This window comes from Lepidochelys olivacea (genome assembly GCF_965140295.1).
Source record: "Lepidochelys olivacea isolate rLepOli2 genome assembly, chromosome: 7".
Taxonomy (NCBI): Eukaryota; Metazoa; Chordata; order Testudines; family Cheloniidae; genus Lepidochelys; species Lepidochelys olivacea.
Genome location: NC_140417.1, coordinates 73,111,940 through 73,138,253, shown reverse-complemented (window position 1 = coordinate 73,138,253; position 26,314 = coordinate 73,111,940). Strand labels below are relative to the sequence as shown.

At 40.5% G+C, this 26,314-nt stretch overlaps 1 protein-coding gene across 2 annotated transcripts in view; it reads left to right on the top strand.

The window, feature by feature from the left end:
• The first annotated feature begins 76 nt into the window (after positions 1-76).
• BMPR1A (bone morphogenetic protein receptor type 1A) overlaps positions 77-26,314 on the top strand; it is a 172,426-nt gene continuing 146,188 nt past the window's right edge. For both annotated transcript variants that reach the window (XM_084635589.1, XM_084635590.1), the window contains exon 1: positions 77-392. The gene's annotated coding sequence lies outside the window, so the exon portion shown is untranslated. The remainder of the gene's footprint in view (positions 393-26,314) is intronic.

The window sequence follows — 26,314 nt, the reverse complement described above, 5'->3', positions numbered from 1 at the left end:
GCGTGTCAGGGGGCGGGCGGGAAGCCTTCGGGAATCTCCGCCGAGCAGCGCTCGGCTCCCCGTGGGAGGCACTGGTAGTAGTTGGAGGTTGGCGGCGCGTGAGGGCGGTGGTGTCCCAGGGGTGCGAGCCCCGAGCGAGCCAGCCCGGCCGCGGCGGTTGCGCGCTCCGCCTCCTCCTCCCCTCCGTGGTGCTGGTTGCAGTGATTGGAGTCCTGCTCCCCCTCCCGCACACAGAGGGCTCTGGCCGGGCGTCGGGATTGCGCCGTGTCCCCTCTCCTCGCGCCCCCGCCTTCACCCCCACCGTCTAGCCGAGCCGTGTGAGGCCGGGAGCTGCTCGTAGAGTGACACGGGGAGCGACCCCCAGCGAAGAGAATGACGGACCCCTGCGACGGGTGAGTGGGGAGTCCCGGGGGGCCGCGAGGCCCTGCGCGCCTTCGCGGGGCCGGCTTCTCCCGCGGAGCTCCCGCAGCCTCTGGCTGCCGGGGAAATGCCCCCCCGGGGTGCACCGATGGGGGCACGTTGTGGTGCGCCGGGCCGGCCGAGGGACGCGCGCGCTGGTCGCTAGCTATCGCCGGGGCCCCCGTCCCACCGGGGGTGCGCTGAGGGGCTGGGCCCTACTCGCGTTCGCGGCCGTAGCCACCTCTGCCGCCGGAGCCTTGGGTGCCGCGGCCACCCTGCGCGTCGTGCCCCCTTCTGCTGCGGGAACAGCCCCCTTGGCAGCGCTGGTTCTCGCTGCTTTCACCCTGGGCCGGGCGCTGCCTGAGCGAGCTAACGTGGCTCGCGACAGTAACGTTATTTCCAACGCTCCTTTGCTCCCTGCTCCCGGGGTGCTGGCGCCGCTCGGCAAAGCAGGCCCCAGTGCTGCAAGTGTGCGCATTGTGGGTGGGCCCTTGCAGTGACGCAGAGGGCCCATGCAAGTCAGTGGGTCTCTGCATGGGCACAGGGGTCGGCCAGTGCGAGGCCACTTGCGAGATTGGAGCTTTACGTGTTTCTCTGCTACAGTGGCTTCTCCTCCCCCCATTTTGGTGATGTAATTTCAGGCTGGGTGCTATACAATCTATACTGGTGCAAGAGGAGTCTCATAATCACTGGCACTGCTTAGGTTAGTAAGGGCTTTCAGGAAGGGCCTTTAATTTCTCCCCGTGGGAGGTGTTTTTAAACAAAAGTTATGTTGCATCATTTCTTTTAAACCCATAATTCAACAATTAAACATTAAAACATCTAATAGTTTCTGTATTTCAGGAAGATGGTCTGTTAGGTTTTAGGATGCGTATCTGTGTAACTGACTACAAAATCTAGAAGAAACGGTTTGGCTAAACAATAACACTTCAGAATCCTTAAAATGGGCGGTATTTAGACTACATTTTGTACCAAGAAACAATATTGCAGAATCTAAATCCAACAGTTTCCCTTGTTCTGCAAGTGAGAGGTTGATCAGATTTTTCACCTTCTGCAAAAAATTAATATGAAAAGATGTTTTGAGAATACATATTTAAGGTGATAATTTTTCAGTGATAACCCAAGAAAAAAAGTTACATGACAAGGACTATCATTGGATATAACACTGCACGACAGTGCTGCATGTCCAGAGATTTATTAATACAGTTAATATCAAAGTATGCACTTATAATTCTGTGATTAAAACTTGGTGGAAATATGTTTACCTTTTTTTTTCATCAGGGTAACATTTTTGACATAGTTGCTTAACAGATGCATATTTTATATTACAAATATTTAAGATCTACCAATAGGGGTTGAGTTTTTGTTTAGCAACTGTGAAGTACTGCACTAAAAGCAAGAACCTGCGCCTGTGGGTGTAGATCTTAGTAGGTGCTATTTGACATTCATTTAACATAGAAGATTAATGTATTTGGTAAAGCTAGGGTCTTATGACTTTCAAAAGGAAAACTTACTTCCTTTTCTGTTTATAAATCATGACACCAAAATATATTTTTAATTTTTAGATTGATTTTTCACTGATAAAATATAATCAAGTATTTTAAACTCTAACTACAAGGTAATTTTAAATGATTTTGCAATAAAAGCGCCTATGTCAAACCAACTTCTAACCTCCTTGACATTGTGTCGGCAGATATAGCTACATGAACCACAAAAATACTGAATGCAGTAAAAACCTTTAAGGGGGACACGTGTGCTTGTTCCTTGGTTCCGGTATAATCTGGAATCAGGAGTATAAAAATGTATATACTCGAATGTATTCTCTTGATTCTTCTTTTTCCTCCTGTTGGTATGGATATGGAACCAACTGTTTTTAAAAATTATCTGTTGTTAGGTTTAGGGTTTGTGATTGTTAGTTTTCATAGGGTTTTTTTGGGTACTTACTGCAAACGTTCTGTCATGTTTGTTCTGAGTTGTGTTGAGATTTTGTTTTTGGCCATGGCAGATGAGAAGAGGTGTGTGGGGTTTTTTTTTTTTTTTTTAATTACCCCAGTATAATGTCCACCATAGATGAATGTTGTTACTGCTTAAAAGTGTTTGGGAGTGGATGTGAAGAGGCTTTTGAATGATCAGGAGACTAGAGCCTGCGTACTTGAGTTTTTGAGATGAGATATTTTGTAGCATGTTTTGAAGACTATTATTTTGGGTTTAGGTTTAATATAAAAAACCCTTTGCAGTTATAGTTCTAATTTTTTTTGTGAATCAAGGTAAAGGCTGTGCAGGTGTGTAATGTTAAAATATGTTCGGTGAAGGATTTGTTAAGCATGCATATTAACTTCTATTTAAAAAAATAAAATATTGAGAAACTTTGTGTAGACTACATTAATACAAAAAAAAGTGGTTTAAAAAAAGTGTTATTGATATTGCCCCATGGTAGATTAGTGAACTTCAGTTTTACCCTTTGTATCTCTTCGCTTGATAGCTGAAAAATTCCATGGCTTTTTAAGCTGCAGAAGGCCAGAGATGTTGGCTCCACAGCAAGAGCAGTGGTGCAGTTCTCCTGCATGAAAGGGGGAGAAGGCAGAATCCAAGGGTTTGTGCATCCACTGCATGCACCAGTCCTGTTTCTGTCAAGAGAAACAGACCCTACTTCACCAACCTCCTTGAAAAAATCCATCCTCAACCCCACTTCTCTTCATGGCTGGCATCTTCGATGAACGAAACAGTCTGTTTTCCCAATAGCAGATAACCAACTATGAATCAATCCAACTGTAGGGCTGTATACAGTACCTTTATGGTATGACTCACTGAAAGGGACTGATAGAGCAGGTTTTTAAAAAAAAAAAAAAAAAAATTTTAATCTTCCAGGCATTCTTGTGTGAAGCTGCAGCTAGGGAGTTCTCCCTTACTGTTGATTTCTGGGAATGCCCCCCACCATCTTCCAATCCCATGAGGCCCTTTTTTGGGAAGGAGGAACTCAATCATCAAGCCAGTGGGCCTTCCTGTCTTCATCTGACCTCTGAAAATAAACAGTAGTGCGGAAGAACTCAGTAACGTCAAGCCAAATCTCTTGACATTTTTTTTAGTGGCGCAGATGGGTAGCCCACGCCATGGTAGAATATTTGGAGGTTGAGAGGATGCTCAGGGCCTCACTTTCTCCAGTAAAAAGAAAAGGAGTACTTATGGCACCTTAGAGACTAACAAATTTATTTGAGCATAAGCTTTCGTGAGCTACAGCTCACTTCATCGGATGCATTCCGATGAAGTGAGCTGTAGCTCACGAAAGCTTATACTCAAATAAATTTGTTAGTCTCTAAGGTGCCACAAGTCCTCCTTTTCTTTTTGCAAATACAGACTAGCACGGCTGCTACTCTGCAACTTCCTCTAGTGTTATTCCTAAAAGGCAGGATACTGTGTATGGCAAAGAGAGTTGTTTAATTTGCAGAGCGTTGCAAGGTAGAGTACTTGCCCCTCTAGCTGCAGATCTTCTATGGGCTGATAACTTGGAGGTTTTTTTTTGTTTTGATTTTAAGCTGATTATCCCCATAAAATCTTGATGCTTTGTTTCATCTTCAGTTACCTTACTAACTAACATCTGCACTACTGCCTGGTGACATCAGGTTTCTGTTTCCTCTACAATGTCGTTGTGCTTCGGAAATGAAAGAAATGATTTTCTTCCACTTTTTTTCCTTCCTGGTGTTTTGCTTAGAAGCTAAGGTAAAGTCTTCACAGCTGTTAATGTTCCCAGAAGTGATTAAAATAATTTGAGTTTGAACATGTAAGTCACGCTATTTCTGGAAAAGATATTTAATTAAAAACATAACATAAAAATTGAGACGTACTGAATCTGATATATATTAACCGTATTTAAAAAATGAAAAATAATATTGGGGTGATAAATGCATAATTCTTGGTGAAGATAAGGAAATTAATTGAAAAACTAAATTGAGTCAGTTAATTTCCAGTGGGGGAAAAAGTAGACTGTATTCAGGAACGTGAAGCAATAGCATGGTGTTTCATGGCAGTTCTGTTTAGGAACAGTACACCATTTTTAGTAAATGGCTAAATATGTTATATATTCCTCTTAAGGACCCAGTACAGCAATAATTATTTAATATTTTATGCTTCCTCTTCATCAGCCTTAAGTTAAACAAAAACAATAGTTGGCCTACCATAGACGAGGAACAAAACTGAGGAGCTGGTTGCCAGCCTGACAGAATGTGGATATCTCATGCAAACAAGCTTTCCAACATCTTAGTGGGTTTATCTTTCTTTCTTATTGGGGCCACACAGTTTGAAAGATTAACTCTAATAATGGAGCTGGACCTCTGGTGATTGAAAAAAAGAGACTCTGATTTAAAACAGGAAAACTTTTATCTTCATGTGGCAGGGTGATACTTAGATTCCTTTTCTCCTGACTTTTGTGAGAGGCTCCCTCCTTGTTGATACTGAGGTACTAAGAGATTACTTCCTCCCTCTCCCTCTCCCTCTTGTCTCTTGAACTACACAGCTTGATAAACTGAAATGCAAAAGACTGGCATGTATTGAGGTTCACTGGACTATAGACTATTGTTGGGAATTTGTATAGTTCATAGTGGTTAATGTGAGAAGATCGGGGATCTTATTAATTGCTACAATTGGTCTGGGCAGAGTTCAGTTTTTATTTTTTATAATTCTGACCAATAATATTATTTTTTTTTTAGCATTTTTATTTGTATCTATTTAATGTTTCACAGTTATGGGAAATTATGTCAGGATCAGACTGACATAATTATTTTATCACAGTAGATGTTGAGATTGAAAAAGTTAAAGCTTTATAACAGTTAATACAAATTTTCAACATCAGATGTCAAAATACACAAAATAAATATCCTTAAATCAAACTCTAATAATTTCTCAAGCAACATTTTTTCTTTCTTTGCCCATCTATAAATTGATGATTATTGATGGACATTTTTTTTGGTGGTATGTGTGTGGAAATCAACGTTTATGGACATTTACCAATAAAAATGTAATCTTTCCAAGCCTAACTATAGTTGTTAGAGGCACCAGCCCTGATCCCCAAACATTGTGGGGGACACGATTCCAATCTCTACAATTTGAAATCTTACAAATGTATATAGCTTGTGTTAATATGCATGTATTCAGTGGTATTTGTGTGATTTTAAAAAAAATAACAAAATGGATAAATAACAAAATGAATACTTACTTGAATATCATTGAGGGGAAACATTTGGTCAGATAAGAACCACTAAAAACAATTAAAAATCCTAGAAAGGAATAATTTATAGAATGCATTTCAACACTACACAGCTGCATCCTCTGATACTCTTTCCTGCATAAGACTAGCAAAAAGTCTTTCCTATTGTGGAGAGAGAAGTAATACCCTTTAAATGCAATTTTAATATACCACCATCTGATTCAAACTCTGCTGTAGAAAGAAAAGAAAACCTTCTTAATGTTGTTCTTCACCTCCACAGTACTGTAACCTGTCATTTATGCAGTACAGAATATGCCTAATTTCAGGTAACTATCTGACTGTCTCTTTAGTAGTAAATATGGGAAATTAAGTAGAGGCCATTTTTAAATTTCTCAATACAAACTCAAATAATTGTTTTCGGTGTAATAATCCCTAGATGTCATTAAAACATTTAATAATCCTTGCTAAAGCTTCACTAGAAAGCACTGTTATAGAAGATAAAGGTAGTTCCAGCTGTTGTTAATATATCTACTCCCACAGCTCATCACTTTTTTGAAAGTGTAATAACTATTATATTGTGACTGATAAAATGCAAGCATTATTTTAGCAAGAGAGTGGTAGAAAAACAAATGACGCTATAAAATGTAGCAAAGTACAAACACAAATAACATATAGCAGTGTTGGCTTTTTTCTCTCTTGACATGTATTGCATGTCTGTCAGAGCTGAAAGAATTTTATTTCTCATATTACACCCATAACCTGTGTGGTCCTGAATCATGAACCACATTTTGTCTTGTGGAAAGTAACTAGTTCAGGCTCTCTTCAAAGGCTATGAGTTCTGCTGTTCAAGGGTCTGATCCAAAACCTATTGAAGACCGTGAACAGACTCATTGATTTCAGTGGGTTTTGGGTTAGACCCTAACTACCTCTGCTCTTGTGACAAAGGTGGAACATGATGCCTTCAGGGGTTAATATTTGTTAGAGTGAGTACTTTATATTTTCCCATGCCCCTTTTCTCTTCCCTGTTACACTCCTAAGCCTTTAATTTGGGATAATCTCACAATTTAGTACTTACATGGCTGCCAATAGGACTTTGCAAACTGACCGCTGTCTTTGTTGTTTTCACTCTTCTGGGAACTCAGAATATGCAGGTGCTGCAGAGATGCAGGCACTGTCCTGTGCTGCTGTGTGTATGGGGCAAGAAATATCTGAGGTAGAAAGCACTTCTCATTGCTTCCTAGTGATCCTGCCTACTGATGGGAAAGAATAGAGGTTTCAAAAGGAGATGTGAAAAACTTTCTTAAAGCAGTAGGGACCTTTAGGTTAGAGAGACGGAAGTAAATGTGAAAATATTTAACTGAAACAAGGAGAGTGATAGAAATGAATGGTTGGGGTTTGAAAATACCTTTTTCATCCCTTTCTGTTTATCTCAGTTCACTCAAGGCAGGGTGGATTTGATTTAAATCACTAGTCAGGAAGACTTGATTTAATCATGGATTTATACATAAAAGTGCATTCTTGTTGGTTGTTACCAACCTGAAGATCCTGCATGTTCAGACATGTTTTTTTCATCATGCCTGTCTTACCCACAGGTACAGGGACTTCATTAAAATATTCCCAAACTGGGTCTCTTTTATGGCCTGCTGCCATTATAGGTTTTCCCTTCTCGTGAGAGAATGGTATGGTAGATCTCAAATCAATGAAGACTACAGTCAGAAAGACCTCAAGACTTCTGGAATATGCTGCTCAGACAGTTTCACTTTTGTTTCTACTGCCTGTCCCTCCCTTCTCTCATTTATCACCAGACTTCTTCTCCTTGTCCAGATCTATTCTGTCCCCCCCCCCAACAATCTTCTATTCATTGAACTTTTTGAAACTTTGCACTTTTAGAGAGAGGTAAGGGATTGACGCTGAGTACATAAATGTGCAGAGGGACAATATGGTTGAGGTCTGTTATTTCTCCCTTCTGTATATTAGTTAGTTAGTTAGTTAAAAAATATTTTTGCTGTTAACAAGCATGTTATCTCTGGAGACACAAATCCACAGTTTGAGAACTGCAAAACTAAGAGCTTGTGTACACTGGGAAGTTTTGTTGCCAAAACCTGGCTTTTTGGTGACAAAACCACGATAGCATACACGCTGCAAGCGTATACGCTGCACAGTCACTTAAAAAAACAACAACAAAAATACCCAAACAAACGCTAGTTTTGGCAACAAAAAACTTCCACCCCTGCGAGAGACTTCTGTCTTTCTCCCCTCCCTTTATTGTCAACAAACAGCCTGTGTAGAAACCACAATTTTTTAAAAAAAATTTATTGACCTCTAGAAAGTATCCCACAATTCCCCTGCTGCCACTGTGGTCAGCGGGTTGAATTCCGCTGCCCTGTAGCCAACCCCCCCCCCCTTACAAGCCCGGAACTTTTAAATCTCATTTCCTGTTTGCTGGCTTCCCAGAGGAGCTTCCCAGGTGAGCATGGCTGGCTATCGCCTCAAACGCGCTTCCGCTTGGACCACCGCTGAGTTGTTGGATCTGATCAGTATATGGGGAGAGGAGTCTGTTCAGTCGCAGCTGCGAGTGACCTGCAGGAATCAGGACACATATGGGCAGATTTCTCGAGGCTTGTGTGAAAAGGGCTATGATCGGGACATGCAGCAGTGCAGAGCGAAGATAAAGGAGTTGAGGCAGGCGTACCATATGGCGTGGGAGGCAAACTATCACTCTAGTGGTGCACCTAAGACCTGCCACTTCTGTAAGGAGCTGAATGCTGTCCTTGGTGGTGACCCCACCTCCATTTGCCGATTACCCCATGGATACTTCTCAGGCTGCTGAAAGAGGGGGTAACCCTGAGGCTGAAATTGTGGATGAAGAAGTCAAGCTAGAAGAGGTGTGGTCGCCCAGTGGGGCATGCAGCCAGGAACTTTCCTCCACTCCAGAAGTGCTCAACGGGGAGCAGGAAGCAGATGAGACTCCAGGTAAGTTGCTGTGGCTTGTGTAGGGAATCGAAAAGTGGGAGGCAGGTAATGTGTAGCTAATCTGCATGGCCAAGCATGGTGTCGATGGACCAGGGAATCCCCCAGAGAGAGACTCTGGAAAGTTTCCAAGAGGTACTTATTAATCCTCTGCTGCAGATTCCAAGGGATTGCAGCCTTGTTAGGTTCCCCATTGTAGGAAACTGTACCATGCCATTTAGCAGTCACTGGAGCTGGGACCAAAGCGGCACATAGCTGAGCTGCATATAGACGGGGGTGAAAGCCGCAAGCATTCAAAAGCTGAGCCCTGGTTTCCCTAGTCACTCTCATCAGTAAGATGTCAGCCAGCAGGTTGGTCGCTTGTGAAAAATTGTGGGATAATTTTAGAATGAGTTCCCTGAGAACATCCCCTGCAAGCCGAGACCTTTCTGTCTGTATGCACAACTGCCTTCCCCCCACTCCTGGAACTCACCATGATTGGGGTGCTTGCGGGGCTGTGTGCCTGCCTAGAGTCTCAGAGAGAAAGTGATTTCTACTAGCAAAATGCCCTTTTTACTAAAATGTTTCACTCATTTGCTGGAATGTTCAGCACAGACCTTGAGGAACACACCATACACCCCTGCTGACCGGCTGCGACAGATAAGAAGAAATCCTAGGCTCAGCAAAGAGGAGATGTTCCGCAAGGTGCTGCAGCATGATGAGAGACAGAGCAGGGCATGTCTGGGAAGCTGAAAGGCAAGACAGAAAAGAGAGTGCTGCTTTTGCTAGGCAAGTGACAGAGCAGATGCTAAAAGTTATGGAGGATCAGACGGAGATGCTCAAGTTCATGGTACAGCTGCAGTCTGAGCAGACCTGAGTTTGAGCGCGTCTGCAGCAGGTGCACAATTCTTTGCAAATCCCACCCCCCTCTATGCCCACACATTCCTTTTCACTCCACAGCACTCCTGAGTTTTCCCCATCACTCCACCCCCTTTCGCAGCTTGTACAATGAAGCTGGAGCTACACACAGTTATAAGGTTTTACCCTTTTAAACAATAAATAAAGGCTAAGGTATTTAATGGTACAGCGTTTTTATTCTGTGTTCTACAAAAGCGTATAGCCATCACTTCACTCTCAGGTACAGGCCTCTGAAGCATTGTGTTGCATGGATCTTGGGCCCCAACATTGTACATGGATGCAATGGGGAAGCAACTCCAAAGCAGACATGTTACTGCCCCTCATTGTCAAAGTGGTTCCTGAAAGCCTCTCTGATGTTAATAGCAGCCCTCTGGGCCCACAGCCCTAGCATCTGGCTGTTCAAACTGTGCAGCCAAGCGCTCTGCCTTTGTGCTCCACACCTGAGCAAACATTTCACCCTTAGATTCACACAGATTAGCACAGCATGCGGCTATGACCATGGGAATATTATTCTTGGTAAGGTCTAGCCTGCCATTTAAACACTTCCAGGAAGCTTTCCAACGGCCAGAGGCACATTTGACTACTATGCTACACCTGCTCAGCCTGTTGTTAAAACGCTCCTTTCATAGAATCATAGAATATCAGAGTTGGAAGGGACCTCAGGAGATCATCTAGTCCAACCCCCTGCTCAAAGCAGGCACAATTCCCAATTTATTTTTTTTGCCCCAGATCCCCTAAATGGCCCCCTCAAGGATTGAACTCACAACCCTGGGTTTAGCAGGCTAATGCTCAAACCACTGAGCTATCCCTCCCCCTGCTGATGTCCAGGTGCCCTGTGTAAGGTTTCATGAGCCAGGGCTGTAAGGGGTAAGCGGGTCTCCCAGGGTTACTGCGGGCATTTCCACGTCCCCCACTATGGTCTTGAAAGAAAGTCCCTGCCTGCAGCGTTCTGTACAGGCCACTGTCCTGAAGATGCATGTGTCATGCATCTTTCCAGACCAACATGCACTGATGTCTGTGAAATGCCCCCGGTGATCCACAAGAGCCTGCAACACCATGTAGAAGTATCCCTTCCTATTGATGTATTCAGAGGCAAGGTTGTCTAGCACTAAAATTAGAATGTGTGTTCCATCAATGGCCCCGCCACAGTTAGAGAGACCCATCTCTGCAAAGCCATCCACTATGTCATGCACATATCCCAGAGTCATGGTCCTATGCAGCAGGATGCAATTTATTGCCCTGCATACTTGGAGTAATACAGCCCCAACAGTGGACTTTCCTACTCCAAATTGGCAGGTCAGGGGCCAGCTCAACACATAGCTCCATGAAGGTTGCTTTAAGCATCCTAAAGTTCTGTACCTGCTGGTCGTCATCCCACACCTACATGACAAAGTGATCCCACCAATCTGTGTTTGTTTCCCTAGCCCAAAAGCGACACTGTACGGTATGCAGCTGCTCTGTGAACGCACAAAGCACTGATAAGTTGCTGCCATCCATATCACACTCGGGTGCCTGCGATTCATCCTCTGCTAAATTTGTGAGTAACTCTGAGTAACTGTGCTGCCATACGCGATGTCCTCATGACAGCCCTCATGACAGCTAACAGCACATAGGAGAGAAGTGCGGGAATCCATCCTCTCTCACTGCAGATGCTGGTGTGCACTGCAAAAGAATGACAGTTGGAAAAATGGTGTGAAAGAACGTCTGAGACCTTTGGAGGGGTGGGACACAAAGGGGTGTATGATGGTACACTTGGCACATCTCAGGATGCGCCGCGCTCCGTTTCTGCATTCTCACAACTCCTAGCAACGGATGGTGTCGCCTGGCACTGTGGGATACATACCCACAGTCCATTGCTCTCGCTGTCGACAAAGGCGCCATGAATGTGGACGCGATCTGTTGACCGAGGGAGCAAATGTAGACACTCTTTTGGCGACTTTGCTTTTGTCGATTTTTCCCTTGTCAACATTAGTTTCATCAACAAATCTTCCCAGTGTAGACAAGCCCTAAGCATCTCTAATGGTATCTTCTAGACTGAGCACTGAGTTCCATTGGGTAGATAGAAAGATTAACCTAAATAATCTTTACAGAAGCCCCTGGAATCCCATAAGATTGGGTCCCGAATCCATGAATTATTGGAACTCATTTCCAAAACTTTTCTTAAACATTTACATGAATATACTGTCTCATACTATAGAATTAGTGTTTATAATCCATATCCCATGATGAGATAGTTTTAATTTAGATACATTATAGCTTAAAGCTATCTTTAGATTGGTTTTTTCCTCAAAAAGCATTTTATCAAAAAAATCCGATTTAAATACAAAAAATCTTCAATTTTTTTTAATTTTAAAAAAATCATTGATTTTTATCCACTCTGCTCAAAGGTACCCCTTTTCTCCTTTTAATGGGAAGTGCAGGTCCTTTGATACTCCTTGGATGGGAACTCAAAAACCTTGCTGTATCCCCACAGAACCAGGCACTGGCCTAAGGATTTGAGGATTAATTCTAGTCAGTTTGGGAGACTGTTTAGCTGCAGCTGGGAGTTAATTAGGGTGTAGTCAGCCTAGTTAGGCTAAACAAAGTAAAAGACCGGTGTGTGATGCTCAGACTTCCTCTGTATTAGGGAAATTTAGCAAAAACCCTCCCAAACAGTTTGATTAGGTACACAGGTAGAAACCCTGCTTATAGGTAAGGCTCTATTGGTTACCTGCATTCTTACCATTATGTTAGTTAAACTTTTAAAATCTTGTTTATGAAGTTCTCGTCTGCTGGAGACAAAACAGAAATGTATGTGAATGAATAAGAATGGAAAAAGATTCTTGTTAGTTTTACTTTTGTGTGTTAGCATTTGTTGTGAGTTTAGTGTTAATGTACTTTATTTTAAAATTGTGTATATATTGGTTCAGTAAAACGTAAATTGTTCAATAAAGCAAAATTTTCCAATAAAAAATGTACCAAAAAAATAAGATTTTTTTTTACAATTTAACGGTTTTACTTATTTCAAAGGTCACATTTATGTTTTCTCGGAGGAGGTATAATTGTTGTGGTGCCTTAAAAAAAATTGCTGAAAGCTCCCAAGCCTTGTTTACACTAGGGTTTTCCTCTGATGGAGCTGAACAAGTGATAGTACTGGTGAGAATTTTTTTCTAAAATCACCTAATGGGGGCTGGGCCTGAAAGTAGATGAGCCTTGTTTAGAGACAACTACACCAGTTTAAAAATTCTGTTTGAATGATTCAGAATTATTTTGTGAACACTATTAAATCTATTTAGGATGAGTGTATCATAGAATATATCAGGGCTGGAGGGGACCTCAGGAGGTCATCTAGTCCAACCCCCTGCTCAAGGCAGGACCAATCCCCAATTTTTGCCCCAGAACCCTAAATGGCCCCCTTACGGATTGAACTCACAACCCTGGGTTTAGCAGGCCAATGCCCAAACCACTGAACTATCCCTCACTTCTAGTGTAGCTTGAATAGATTGTTTGCTGAATTAAGTTAATCAATATAAACCACAGGCTTAAATTAATCTGAAAGTATCAATGCTTGGGTTTGCATCAATTCAACTAAAAACACATCTTTAGTTAAACCAGTGAAAGTTTGTGTGTAGAGAAGGCCACAGATTAAGATATAGTGCTACCCAGAAGCAAGGACAGGGAGCTCTGATGAAATATAGGAGCAGTCCCTTATAGTTTGTGTGTTTGAATTTACTGCTCTTAAATCTGCATGGAAGGAATGCAGTTAGAGACTTGCCAATTCAGGTTGAACCACGAAACCTGAAATAAAACCCTACCCCGACAGGACAGTTTTTGCTTAGACCTGAGCCTCTCTGTTGAACTGTCTGATTTTGTTTTGCCCCTGGCGGTGCTACACCCTCCCACATCTCTGAAAATGTGCTACTTTTTCAAATATAAAGATGTTTTTAATTTAGAGAATTATTTTGATATAATGAACTAAAACAAGGGGAGAAACTAACTAAGGGAGGTCAAAAACAGATGGAAAAAGAAAATCTGAAAATGTCTAGTAAAAAGAAAATCTAAATACTGAAGTTATACATCTGCTCAGCGGATGTGCATTCCTTATCCAGAGGTTCTACTACAGAAATAGTATTTGAAACTTTGAGAAGAAGATGGCTTATTAATGATACAGAGTATATGTTATTTACAGTGATGATGTATATTACATCTCTACCCCGATATAACACAAATTTGGATATAACGCGGTAAAACAGTGCTTGGGGGTGCGGGGCTGCACCCTCTGGCGGCTCAGCGTGTCTGGCTCTGACACGCTGCTATGAGCGGCGTGTTAGGGTGCCGGGCTGGGGCCAAAGGGTTGGATAAGGGCAGAGGGTCTCGGGGGGGGGGGGCGGTCAGGGAGCAGGGGGGTTTGGATGGTTCAGAGGTTCTGGGGCCGGGGCAGTCAGGGGACGGGGAATGAGGACTTTGGATAGGGCATGGGAGTTCCGGGGGGCCTGTCCCGGGGGCGGGGTTGTGGATAGGGGGCGGGGCAGTCAGGGGATAGGGAGCAGGGGGGTTGGGTAGGGATTGGGATCCTGGGGGTGATTAGGGACAGGGCTGTCTCTGGAGGGGGCGGTCAGGGGACAAGGAGCATGGGGGGTTAGGTGGGGGTGGGGTCTTGGGAGGGGTGGTTGGGGCAGGGAGTCTCTGGAGGGCGTAGTCGGGGACAAGGAGCGGGGGGGTTGGATGGGTCGGGGGTTCTGAGGGGTAAGTCAGGGGGTGGGAAGTGACTATTAATAACGGAAATGCTTGAGGCCGGAGTAAGGTGATACAATGCTGTTTCACCTATAACGCGGTAAGATTTTTTGGCTCCCGAGGACCGTGTTATATCGGGATAGAGGTGTACTTAAAATCTGTGTGGAGGAGGGGAATTAAGGTGAGATCTGAATTCCCCTCAGTCATTCACAGCTGGCTGACCTTCTCCTCCCAGTTATTTTAATAGAATTGTATAATTCTGTTACTTAATTCCCCATGGGTTTCTTTTAAAATCTTGTGATAATTTAAATTCAAAAATTGGGAGATGTAATTTCCTGCTTGCCTTTCACTATAGACTTTATCTTTCTGAGGAACTCATTGTTTATCCCAGAGATAAGAGAAAGATAAGAGAGAACATCATCAACACATGACCAAAGACAATCCCTGCTTCAAAGAATTTAGACATCATTTTGAAATGTGAGGTTACAGATTCTTGGAATGTATTGGAGACAATTTTTTATTTCAGAAAGTGAAGAAAGCTACTAGGGGGCAGGCTGTTCTAGATTTTATTTTGACAAATAGGGAGGAACTAGTTGAGAATTTGAAAGTTGAAGGTCACGGGTGAAAGTGATCATGAAATGGTAGAGTTCATGATTCTAAGGAATGGTAGGAGGGAGAACAGCACAATAAAGACAATGGATTTCAAGAAGGCAGACTTAAGCAAACTCAGGGAGTTGGTAGGTAAAATCCCATGGGAAGCAACTCTACGGGGAAAAACAATTGAAGACGGTTGGCAGTTTTTCCAAGAGACATGATTAAGGGCACGAGCAAACTATCCTACTGTGTAGGAAAGAGAGGAAGTATGGCAAGAGACCACCCTGGCTTAACCAGGAGATCTTAAATGATCTAAAACTCAAAAAAGAGTCCTAAAAAAAGTGGAAACTTGGTCAAATTACAAAGGATAGATATAAACATAACACAAGTGTGTAGGGACAAAATTAGAAAAGCCAAGGCACAAAACAAAATCAAACTAGCTAGGGACATGAAAGGAAACAAGAAAACATTCTACAGATACATTAGAGGCAAGAGGAAGACAAAGGACAGAGTAGAGCTGTTATCAATGAGTGGGGGAAAGACAATAACAGAAAATGTGGAAATGGCAGAGGTGCTTAATGACTTCTTTGTTTTGGTTTTCATCAGGAAGGTTGGTGGTGATTGGACGTCTAACTTAGTGAACACCAATGAAAATGAGGTAGGATCAGTCTAAAATAGGGAAAGAACACGTCAAAAATTACTTAAACGAGGTAGATGTCTTCAACTCACCAGGGCCTGATGAAATGCATCCTAGAATACTCAAGGAGCTGACTGAGGAGATATCTGAGTCATTAGCGATTCTCTTTTTGAAAAGTCATGGAAGGTAGGAGACATTCCTGAAAACTGGAAAAGAGCAAATATGGTGCCCATCTATAAAACTGGAAATAAGGACAACTCGGGGAATTACAGACCAGTCAGCTTAACTTCTGTACCTGGAAAGATAATGAAGCAAATAATTAAGCAATCAATTTGCAAACACCTAGAAGATAATAGGGTGATAAGTAACAGTCAGCATGGATTTGTCAAGAACAAATCGTGTCAAACCAACTTGATAGCTTTCTTTGACAGGGTAACAAGCCTTGTAGATGGGGGGAAGTGGTAGATGTGGTGTATCTTGACTTTAGTAAGGCTTTTGATACGGTCTCGCATGACCTTCTCATAAACAAACTAGGGATATACAACCTAGATGGAGCTACTATAAGGTGGGTGCATAACTGGTTGGAAAATCGTTGTCAGTGGATCAGAGTCATGCTGGAAGGGCATAACGAGTGGGGTCCTGCAGGGATCGGTTCTGGGTCCGGTTCTGTTCAATATCTTCATCAGTGATTTAGATAATGGCACAGAGAGTACACTTATAAAGTTTGCGTATGATACCAAGCGGGGAGGGGTTTCAAGTGGAGGATAGGATTAAAATTCAAAATGATCTGGAGAAATGGTTTGGAGTAAATAGGATAAAATTCAATAAGGACAAATGCAAAGTACTTCACTTAGGAAGGAACAATCATTTACACACACATACAATGTGAAATGACTGCCTAGGTAGGAGTACTGCAGTAAGGGATCTGGGGGTCATAGTGGATCACAAACTAAATACGAGTCAACAGTGTAATGCTGTTGCAAAAAAAGCAAACATCATTCTGAGATGTATTAGCAGGAGTATTGTAAGCAAGACATGAGATGTCATTCTTCCGCTCTACTCTGATTAGGCCTCAACTGGAGTATTGTGTCCAGGCCTGGGCGCCACATTTCAGGAAAGATGTGGACAAATTGGAGAAAGTCCAGAGAAGAGCGACAAAAATTATTAAAGGTCTAGAAAACATGGTTTATGAGGGAAGATTGAAAAAACTGGGTTTGGTTAGTCTGGAGAAGAGAAGACTGAGCGGGGACATAACAGTTTTCAAGTACATAAAAGGTTGTTGCAAGGAGGAGGGAGAAAAATTGTTGTTGTTAACCTCTGAGGATAGGAAAAGAAGCAGTGGGCTTAAATTGAGCAAGGGCGGTTTAGGTTGGACATTAGGGAAAACTTCCTAATTGTCAGAGGGGTTAAGCACTGGAATAAATTCCACAGAGAGGCTGTGGAATCTCCATCATTGAGGATATTTAAGAGCAGGTTGGACAAACTCCTGTCAGGGATGGTCTAGATAATACTTAGTCCTGCCTTGAGTGCAGGGGACTGGACTAGATGACCTCTCGAGGTGCCTTCCAGTTCTATGATTCTGTGAGTATTCTACAGGTAACTGAATAAATGGCCTTGTTTTCAGAGGCACTGAGCACCTTCAGGTGCCATGAAAGCTAACAAGAGTTTAATAAATCAATGATTGCCAAAAGACAGAGGACGCAGTCAGGGAGGAAATATGTTTTCAAAGTATTCTCAAACACTGGGAAATAAATTCATTCTTAAGACATCAGAAATTACCCCATATTGTGAATAGTTTCAAAATGACGTGTTGTTGAATCTTTTTATTTAATATTTATTAAATATTTTCAAAGCAAATAGTCAAGGGGAATGCATACTGAAATTGAATGTAAGTTATATTTGGTTAATTTTGCTTTGAAATTGTATGCTGTTACTCCTCTTATCCAGAAGGATCTCCGGGTGCTTTTCAAATGAATAGGTACGGGTTAAAAAACTTACCTGACACTAGGAGAGGTTAAAAATGTGTGTGCTACCATATACATGTGATGTAAGGAATGAACCAGTTGTGTATTGTATCTCTTTTCCAAGCTGAAAAGTCCCAGTCTTATTGATCTCTCCTCATGTGGAAGCTGTTCCATACCACTAATAATTTTTGTGGGCCTTTTCTGAACCTTTTCCAATTCCAGCATATCTTTCTAGAGATGGGGCGACCACATCTGCAAACAGTATTCAAGATGTGGGTGTACCAGGGATTTATATAGAAGCAGTATGATATTTTCTGTCTTATTATCTATCGCTTTCTTAATGATTCCCAACATTCTGTTTGCTTTTTTACTGTCCCTGCGCACTGAGTGGAAGTTTTCAGATGTTTAAGTGGATGTTTCCACAATGCCTCCAAGATCTCTTTCTTGAGTGGTAACAGCTAATTTAGACCCCATCATTTTTTATGTATAGTTGTATGATCAGTTTAGACGATATTGTATGGTCAGTGTAGACATGACCTATGACATTAGCTGGAGAAGAAAAAAACTGGTGTTTATTGAAGGCTTCAGAGACGTGCTGCATGTACTGGTATCTTTGGGACTCAGCTATGCAATAAGGTCTGTAGCTGTCTGCTACACAGCTTCAAAGAAGATGAAGTAAGTGGCAGAGAAGATCCTGGGATATAACAGTGTCTCAGAGGTGAGGGATGTTATGATTGGAAGGATTCAGTAAGCCTGGAACATGAAGAGTTCCTCCAATGATAAGCATAATTCAGTGAAGATAAGTTTTGACTGGCAGTGTGATTACTTGATCTAAGGGATGAGTTGGAGTAAAAATTGGAAAAAACTGAATGGTTGCTGATGAAGAGGTTGATAGAGAGATGGTTTTTTAAGTGTGTGATTAAACTTGTTTGCTCCAAAAAGAGAAGATTAGAAATGAGCGACTCAAGTGAGGTGCAAAAATAAAAAATAGGTGATTTTTCAACATTCCTGCTGGGGTAGTATAGGCTGATTAAACTTTTTTTTTTATTGTAGACCTTGCAGATGACTTCTGCTTACCAGTATTGAGATGCTATGTCAAAAGGTAGTATGATTGCATCTCTGTTGTGACTTGTCTTTGGCTGACTTTGAGGACAGAGGTTGACAAAATATCTTTAAACTTGCCTAGATTTGGGAACAGAAGACTATTGTGGCTAGATTAAAGGATTTTACAGTTATCCAAAAACGTTCTGCAGTTGAAGATGGGATGCTTACTGTATTACGCAAAATTGGGGGGATTGGTATCTAAAGAAAGTAGGTATTTGGAGAAGAAATGTCACTTACCTTCCTCCCGCCGCGCGCCCTCCCCCCCAAATCAAAAGAATTGGAACAGTTACGATGTAGAGGATTGACTTTTATTGCAGCTGGACATACGGAATTAAATGCAAGCTTAACAATATAATTGTGTGAGGAGTAATCTAAAAATACAATGCTGAAATGTGTGGCAAGGTCAGAGGAACAATGATAAAGCCACATGTTTGCATGTGTATGTAACCTCTTACAGACCCCTCAATAATAATGGAAAACAGATTTTCTGTGAAGTGCTTGTTACAAATGTACTTGCAGTGAATTCCTGAGAATGCTGCTGGATCTGCAGAACAACAGCTTTTTGCATAGAATCATAATTTCAGAGGGATGTTAGTTTGATATTGTCCAGTATTGCCTCTTGGAGAGGAGGAAAACATTTGAACTTTGTGGTATTGCGTTTGCCAGTGTACACAAGCACTGTTGGGATTTGGTGTTAACTTTTTTCTCACCATTACAATATAAGCCAGTTAAAATATCTTTAAAAAGAACATTTTGATTTGATATTTTAATGTATGAAATAAATGTATATATCTAAGTGGATTTTACTATCCATTAATGTCCTGATCCTACACACACTTATGCACATGAGTAACTTTATGCATGTGAGTACTCTCACTGAATTCGTTTATAGGTCAGTGGGACTAATTGTGCATATTGTTTACAGCATCAGCGCCTAAAATTGTACTCATTTAAGCTTTTTATAACTATAAAACTCATGAATCTTTGCCCCTCAAACTGAGGAATGTTCAAAGGGACTCTAAGATAAAATCACATCTGTCTGACAGTTGTTTAGCTGTTAGCATAAGAAAGCACCTAAGATTACTGTAACTGAAGGAAATTAGAGAAAATACTGTTTCAGTTTTTAAATTTAGTGTTTTAGAGCACTCTGTGTATAACAATGTCACTGTTCCCATGGTGCAGCTAGTCATTCAGTTTCCCCTATGTTTTCATACAGCAGGTGGATAGAAAACCAAAACATAACTTTTTTTAAAAGGGAATATACAAAGGTAAAATAGCAACAAATTGGCAAGGATTTTACTGTACACAAGGGCTTTTGATCATGTATAGTATCGGACACCACTTTTAATTCATTTGTTGCAATTAATTTTAAGTTGACGTCACTGTGCAAAATGTGGAAATACGCAAGTCAGCTACCAGATTGAGGCAATTCAACCTAACAAATTGATAGTACTTCTGGAGTAAAATCTGCAAAAAGCACTCCATAGTGAGCCTATTTATTGTGCTTCTCTAGCATCACCATCTTTGTAATCCTGCTTCTGAGAGCTAGAGACCATGCTGTACTCGTATTGCAGTAATTTAGTGTAATCGTTGCTGGCATTAAATGTGTATTGTCACTGAAGCAGCAAAAGGCATTCTTGAATGTTTCATGAAGCGTTTCAGCCATATTTACTTACTGCTGCTCTGAAAAAAGAAGGGCATTAGCAGAAAAGTTTCTGTAAATTGTGTGTATATTGTTTTATTTATAGGACAAGAGGTCTCTGACCTAGTTGAAGCCTCTACATGCTTTTTGTATAGCTCTGCCAATGTTTTATTGTTTTCTTTAATTACTAAAGTTAATACCTTGTGAAAGATGTTCGAGTGAGAGCCATGGAGACTATTTTGCTTATACAAAGAGCAAGTATATCACAAGGAAGTGGTGTGCACTGCTCCAGCAAAGAACCTTAACTCTAGGCTCAGGCTTAACATCTAGGAATCAGAGTAGTGGAGGTTCTTTGTTAACTTAATCTTTGGCCTTTGCCAAAGCTATAAGAAGGATACCAATGGTAGTATTGTGATGTGAACACCTCCTAAAAAAAGAGAACTGAGACCACCAACTCACTTTACGGAAGCCATTGAACAGGTGTCAGGAAGTCATTACCATCTGTAACTGGATTGCTTGGTGGAATGCAATTTCTGAGGTAAAATTCCTGATTCACTCTGTATTTTTTTTTTTTTTTAGATGTTTTGAAATTGGCAAGTAGTTAATAATAAGGTGTTTGCTTCTGGAATTTTGTTTAAAAATATATATAAAATATTTTTACACCGTAGTCAGAAGAAGGTGGTTACTGCAGGTTCTGTACCTACTTATTAGACTGGTGGTATGGATTAACATTACATATATGCATTACAGTATGCATGGTAACGTGTGGTGCATTAATGTCAATCAGTCTTCATAAATTTTAATCTAATGAAGTGAATATGCAATTAGTATTTTTTAAAGAAAAAATAATGGATTTTTAGATACTTATCTGTTTTCTGAGGTTGATATTAATATATGGACACAGATTACTACAGAAAATATGGTGCCAGTAGATAAATTTTGTCCTCTCCTTGAATATTATGTACAGTTTTGGTCACCTAATGTCAAAAAAATAAGCAGAAATAGATGAGTTCCAAAAAAGAGGAATATGTAAAAGCTATAAGAAGGATTCTGTAAGAGGAGAGAGACTTAAAAAGTCTATAGTTATGCAATTTGGAAATATGAAAAGGAGATAATAGTGTATTAAATAGTGAATGATGTGGACAAGGTCAGTCAAATTATTCTGTATACCTTCTTCCATAAAAGAGCAAGGGGTTACTGAAACACTATTAAAAGATAACATTTGCAGTGTATACCAGAAAGAAATTCTATGCACATATAACTAGGCTTGGAAGGATTAGGTTTGTATCGGTAAATTATGATTTCACCGTGTACACACAAGTTGACAAAAAGATATTTCCATTGATGATGATAGAAATTTATAGAAAGGCAAAATAAGAATCTGCTCTAGAAATTATTTAAGTTTGATTTAAGTATATTTGTTTTTTATGTTTTGATGTATGATGTTGACAGTTTTTTAACAATTGTAAAGGTTTAACTTTTTAAATCTTTGCATCTACTGTCATTAAATGGTTGTCTTCCCCTCCCAAAATTTTCCACAACTTTGAAAATTTAAATGAAAAAAAAAAAGCTTAAAACCTACAATTTTGTGCAACTGTGAACATTTAAATAGACAAAAAATTTAAATGCTTAAAAATGAACATGATATTATCTGTCAAAATTATCAAAAAATAAAAATTGAATTTTGCCAAACCTACATTTTAATCAGCTGTGGAATTCATTGCTTTAGGTTACTGAGGCACATACAGCATCTTATTAAGAGTTTTTTAAAAAGTCTGATATTTATTGGAATAATAGTATTTTGCAAAGGTGCATTTATCTATTGTGGGTTCTTGAGTGGGCCCCATTACTGTAGTATATGAGGACTTGCAGTCTTCAGTGTATATATCCTCACAAGACTTGCCTTGTCCTATAAAAGATGTTTTCCTCATTAGCTCTTTGGGGGGCAAGGATCATCTTTTGGGGTGTGTGTGTGTGTGTACAAACTTGGGTCACTGGCACTGTGGTAATACAAATAAATAAATTAATAGATGGGGAACTGGTGCACAGAGAGACTAAGGCAGGGGTTCTCAGGACAAAATTTTTGATGGTCTGAGAATGCGGCCACCAACTCACACTTTTTCCTAAAGTACTTAATTAACTGTAGGAAAACCAAATAAATATGCATATATACATGTCCAAATCATTGTCATTTATTTATTGCTAGCTAGTAAGCTAGCCTTTGTGAAAAGTGTTACTTACAAATATACAGACTCACTCAGCCCTGACAAGCCTGGGGACAAATTAAGCCCTGGAGAGAGGGGAGGCAGTGCAGGTCAGGGGAGATGGCGGTGGGGGATTGGGGGAAGCAGCGTGGGGCTGGAGCCTGAAGCCCTGCTGCCAAGCCTGAAGCCTCATGACTGGAGGACAGAACCCAGAGATGGACCCTGAAGCCATATGGCTGGAGCCTGGGGCTTGCTGCCACACAGTCTGAGCCCCGTGGGGTTGGAGCCTGAAGCTTGGTATCCGGAGCCTGCTGCCCCACCACCCCAGGGCTGAAGCCCACAGCCTGAGCCCCACTGCCCCATGGAAAGTGGGGAACTTGCTGGCTGTCTGTTCCTACAGCGTTGTGCCCCGGATGTCTCCAGACAGGGGCAAGGCCCAATCCCTGCTGGTGGCCCCAGCAACCAACACCAAGGCAGTGTATCCAGGTGCAACAGGAAGGAGGAGGGAGAGCTACTTTTCCCCCTTCCCCCAATCACATCCCAGGAGGCTGTGGCCACAAGAAAAGCCTCTGGTGGCCGCATTTGAGAAATGTTGCGCTAAGCATTTGTCTATGCTGCTGAGCCAGGTCAGCTGACTCGGGCTCCAAATGCTCAGATTGTGGAGTTACAAAATTGCAGAGTAGATGTTTAGGCTGTGAGATGGGGGTGGGGAGGGTCCCAGAGTCTGGGCTACCACTGTAACTCAGGGTCACGCAGGAGCAGGGAATTGAAACTGAGGTTCCTGCATCCCAGGCTAGTGTCTTAAGCACTGGATCACCCGTATTCTCCTAACCTAGGTTTTTTTTATGTAGTAAATAAATAACATGACAGACATGGTACTGGACTAGATAAACACTGATCTGTACCAGTATGGTAGTTTGATAATTTTATTTCAGTCAGCTTTATTATCTAAAAATGCAAAATTGTTCTAAATGTATTGTAAGAAAAGGTTTTTTCCAGCAATTATTTTTGAAATAAGTGTTTTTTGTTTTTTTTAAATTATTCTTCCTTCTACCATCAGAATGATCACTGGCCGATACTTTTTAAATCTTAAAGTCTCAAACTGTAGAATAGTGTTTGCTTAATTAACTGAAACTTGTGTTCAGTATGGTAAAGATATTAGCCCTCTTCTATGTGGATGAATTTCAACCAAATTTATTTTGAATTATGACATTCCAAAAAATCTTGTTGCATAAAATCAGTTTTGGGTAACAGCCATCAGTGGAAAAAAAACTGTATTGACAAAGCTTTTAGTTTGTGTAATTTTTATAAGACTGATATAAATCTAAGCTGTCCTTTAATTTTTATTTTTCTGTGGATATTTTTTGTGCATGTGTGTAATCAAGGGTTGAAACTGAGAGTACTTAAAACACTGGTACAATAAATAAACTGTGTGCTTATTGCTTGAAAAATTGGTTAGATTTATAACTATATCATTTTCTTAACTTGAGTAAATGACATGGTTTTGATATGGTTAATGGATTTGTAACTTGATTTCATAATCATTGGGGTCTGAAATCCACTTTAGTCAATGTAAGAGAAACATTGTCTCTTGTATTTATTGCGTGTTTCTAAGTAATTTCTATTGTCTTCATTTCTAAGATTAGTAAAAGTTAAATGGGTTATAACTCAGTGTGAAGGTGAATCAAAGCAGTGAGACCTCCATAGCTGTAATAAAACTTTTTTTTAACCAGCGGCTTTTATTTTGCAAGCAGACATATTAATAGTAAATAGTTAGCTATACAGCTATAAATGACATATCCAAATATAATGTAGACTCAATTCCTGTGAATCTTTAAATAAAAAAAAGCTTTTCATTCTTTTTTCAGAAGAACATAGAGATAGATATGCTCCCTGCTATGCAGTGCTGCGATGCCATTTTAAGAGGTTAAATTACTTTCTAAATGTTGCTGTGAAGGAGGAGGCAAGTGAAGAGATCATGTTACTCATTCTGCATTCCAGAGCCTACCACTACACTTGAGGGCTGGAGACATGCTGGCGAGGCTAGAATACGCAATTGCCAGTCCTCTTTAGCCCTGCACCCACTTAGAGGAGAGACACCAAAAGAGATTTTCTTTAAAAGGGGCCTGAAAAGGGGGAAACGGTGTTTTTTTCCCCAGATATTTTTAGGCACAGTTACTTGACATTATGACTCTTCCAACCTCTGTAGATGTAACAAAGGCACAACTTTTTGTAATTTGTTTGAGACGTTTTACCTTATTTGGATTTTAAGTTACATTGGCTGATGGCTTTTTACTCCAATTAACTTAAGAGGGCCTCCTTACTATTTGGGAAGGAAATTGCCCTTGAAATAAATTTTTTTAAATGCCAGAAAATATCTCTCATCAGTTGCTGTGGTATTTAATTTTGTGTTTTAGTTCTAAAAATACTAGGTTTTGTCAGAAACATTGTTTTGCTTAGAATAACATGATATTTTTTGAGGAGAGTTATAAAGTTCATTAATTCAAATGTGTTTGTTTATTTCCCTCTCCTATGTTCCTTTTATAATTCACTATAATACACTTTTATAATTAAGTAAATTTACTTAAATTATTAGAATTTGTTACTCCTTTCGGGAGTTTCTTATTGACATAGAGCATTTGTGTATGTATATGTGAATGATATTGTGCTACTTTATGTGCTTTCCTGACTCCTATCACAAATAACAATTAGAAATATAAGAGACTTGAAAATACATTATTTTTAAATATTCTATCATTATTTCATATTTGCATTACAGTAAGATCTCTAGAGGTTCCCATCAATGATTGGGCCTGCTAGGAATTAACTACATGCCCATATGTCAAAAAGACTGTGTCCCAAAAATCTATATGCAAGAATATATAGATACGATTTCTTATATGTGTGCTTGAGAAGTTTCACGTTTACTTGGGAACACTGTACTGTATGGAAATAGGAAGGCCCAACTTAGGCCCCAATTCTGGAACTCTTAAATACCAGCATAAATTTACCATCATAAGTAATCCAGTTGACTTAAATTGGACTGTTTACATGAGTAAGAATTTGCAGGGTCATGGTCTTATGGGGAAATCATTCATTTGAAACCTAGTCAATTAAAAAAAAAAGTTAAAAGTAATTCTGGGTAATACATATGCTTCTGAGTCACCCTGCCAGTCACATTTTCCTGTCTTTTAAACTGGCTTTCTCTACCTGGCTGTTGTATGAGAGACCCACGAAACCAAGATATATTATAGCTCCTGCCCTGCATCAGGGTTTGCTGTCATGCAACCCTGTAGTTGTATGATGTCCCATTGAACCTAGCAGGACTCTGCACAGTAGTCCTTTTTAATGGTTCTCATTACTGGGCTGTAGCCTAAATGAAAGAATGTATACAAAGCACAGTAAAATCCACAACATGAACCAATTGAGAAAATAGAGAACTATTTTTCTGATCATTCATTTATAGTTCTATTAATTATTTATATACTAGGCACAACTTTTAGGCAGTGGGATTTTTTTAAAGTTCATGGTGTATGATTTACTTGTAGCAAAAGAGGTGAAATTACTTTATCCCAGTGTTGAGTAGCAATTCACTCTACAGTTGTTACTTCAGTTAGTCAGAGGGGATTACCTGATAAATACTTTCTCCTGAGAACTGCTTTATCCAGGAGTTGCTAGTGCTTAATCCATAAAATGCTCCCATTCCAATGGACCAAACTGATTCACTGATACTAATCCACTCAATCAAGTCTTTACTCTTCTTTGTCTTCCTATCTCCTCCCCTCCAACAAAGCATCATTGCACATTATGTCATCCAGAATAACCAAAAAGCTAGTATGGACAAGTGAAAATTTAATTTCTTACTGTGCACTGCATCAGTCTCAAATCAGAACTTAAATTTCCTAGCTATATTGAGTGATCAGCATGTCTGATCTACAAATGAAAACTGGCTTTCTACTTCAGTTTCTTTGTAAAGACCTCTGAATAGTA